Consider the following 2784-nt stretch of genomic DNA (forward strand, 5'->3'; position numbering starts at 1 on the left):
GAGAGAACATGGCACCAGAAGTTGGCTGGAGATCCTGAACCAGAACTTGGCTGGATCCAAACCAGAACTTTGCTGGAGATCCTGACCAGAACCTGGCTGGAGATCCTAACCAGAACTTCTCTAGAGGAACCTGGCTATGCTGATCAACTGAATGCTGGCTCCATGTCCTTTCTTCTTCACCAACTCCGCCCACACCTTTGGGGACCCCTGGACCTGCTGGGGCTGGACCCCAGCACCTGGATATAGTTATGCTAAGCAAAATAAGCCAGTCTGAGAAATACAAATACCATATGATATTACTTATATGTGGAATCGAATGAACAAAATAAACTGACAAACAAAATAGGACCAGTGGCATGTATACATGGAATACATTGACAGATCTCAGGGGGGAGGATTGGAAGAGATTAGTCAAAGAACATATATGCATATATGCATAGCCCATGGACATAGACAGCAATATGGTGAAGGCCAGGGGGTGGGGTCAGGGTCTGGGCAAAGAGGGACAAAAGGAGGAAAATGGGGGACATTTGTAATAGTGTCAAGAATAAAAAAATTAGCCCTGACCGGTTTGGCTCAGTGGATAGAGCATCAGCCTGCGGACTCAAGGGTTCCAGGTTCGATTCTGGTCAAGGGCATGTACCTTGGTTGCGGGCACATCCCCACTAGGGTGTGTGTAGGAGGCAGCTGATCGATGTTTCTCTCTCATCGATGTTTCTAACTCTCCATCCCTCTCCCTTCCTCTCTAAAAAAATCAATAAAATATATTTTAAAAAAAGGAATAAAAAAATTAAAGTGTCTCTGATGACATTGCTGTATGGAGTTAAATAAATTACTATATGAAAGCACCTGGCTTTGTGTATGGCCCCCAAAAATACTTGTTCCGTCCTAGGAAGCATATGATCACATTTGTCATGATTCCCAGTTCAAAGATGGGAAAATACAGGCTAAGGAAAGTTCAAACATGTGACCGAGATTTTACAGTCCAGATTCAAGCCAAACTATTTTGATTAAAGACGGCAAAATATATTTTGACTAACCAGATAACGTATGTTTACACTTTATTGCGAATTATAACTTACATGCTATATATAAAAATACAAATTTAAAATCATTGTAAAGCAACTCCCTGTGTAATTATCCAGGTGAAAAAACAAAACATTGTCAATACTCTAGAAGTCCGTGTGTATCCTTTCTTGAATATAGTCCTCTCCTTCATTTGGAGATTATTGTTCTTCTAACTTCATTGGTTTCCTTTGTAATTTTACACTCATGTTTACTTCCTAAATCACATAGTCTCATTTTTATTGTTTTTGAACTTTATATACAGGGAATCAAACTGTTTGTGCTATTTTGTGTCTGACTGCGTTTGCTCAACAGAATATTGGTAAAATTCATCCACACTGTTGTACCAGTTATAGAATATTCATCAACATTGCTGTATAATATTTCTTTGGGTGAATATACTAAAATGCATTTATCTCTTTGTATTGTTGTTGAACATTTTTGTTGTTTCTAGCTTTAGCTATGTGCAATGGTGTTATGGGAATTCTTATATATGCATTAGGCATATAGAACTGGAGTTGTAAGATATCTCCAATTTTACCAGATTATTCCAAAATGACTACAAATTAACAACCCTGATTCCATACCATGTTCAGGGTAGGAGATTTCTCATCATTCTATATTTTATTTTTTAATATTTAAATTTTAGACAATTAATATGTGTACATGAGTATTTCATTACTTTAGTTTGCTTTTACAAATTGTTAATAAGGTTAAAAGGAATTTCAATGTGTTTATTGACTAAGTGAGTTTCTTCTTTTGTACAGGTTTTAACTAGTTTTCACATAGTTACTGAATTGCCTGAGTTTTTCTTATGGCTTTGGAATAATTCTGTGAACTGAAAAAGATCTTTGTTAGCTATGTTTTTTCAATTATCATCTATCATTCTGTGCCTTCCCTTTTCTCTCTTTAAATGTGTCTTTTAGTAAATATAAATGTTTAATTTTAGAAATCAAATTTATTCATCTTTCCATGAATGGTTAGAGCTTTTTATGTATTAAGGCATAGTTTTTTATCCTGAGGGCATAAAGACAATCTTTTATGTTATCATCTGAAAGCTTTGTTCTTTGTGTTTTACATTTAGGCCTGGAATTAACTTTGTGATGGTATGAGACTGGACTCCAATTTCTATTTTCCTGTATGGATACTTGGTTATCTCACCATTATTTATTGAAAAGACTACAGTGCTAAATTTGCTTAAACCAAAGGGATCTATAAACATTATTGTGTTTCAAGATTCTCAATTCTGTCTCATTGGTATTTTTGTTCATATATCATATTTTTTTATTACTATACTTTATCAATATTATTAACAAACTTGTTCCAATTTGTTCTGCATAATGGATGCGTTGCCTATTCTTATAATTTTGTGTTTCAATGTTAATTTTAGAATAATTGTATCAGTTTTCACAAAAATCCCACTGTCATATTGATTGGGATATCATTACATTTATACATGTTTTTATACCATATAGGGCTCTTTCAATCCATAAGCTTGATATTGTTATATATTTTTAGGTCTTTAAATTCTGTTATTAAAATTTTATATTTTTTCATAATTTTTTCTTATTATTTGTTTATATTTTGTGTAGGGCACTCTTTTGCAAAAACTATTTTATAAACTTTTATTATATATAGCATATAAGTTATAATTCACAATAAAATGTAAACATATTGTATAGTAATGCAATACTTTTTCACTTTTTGTTTTACTTCCAT

This window comes from Myotis brandtii, unplaced genomic scaffold, assembly GCF_000412655.1.
Source record: "Myotis brandtii unplaced genomic scaffold, ASM41265v1 scaffold40, whole genome shotgun sequence".
Classification (NCBI taxonomy): Eukaryota; Metazoa; Chordata; class Mammalia; order Chiroptera; family Vespertilionidae; genus Myotis; species Myotis brandtii.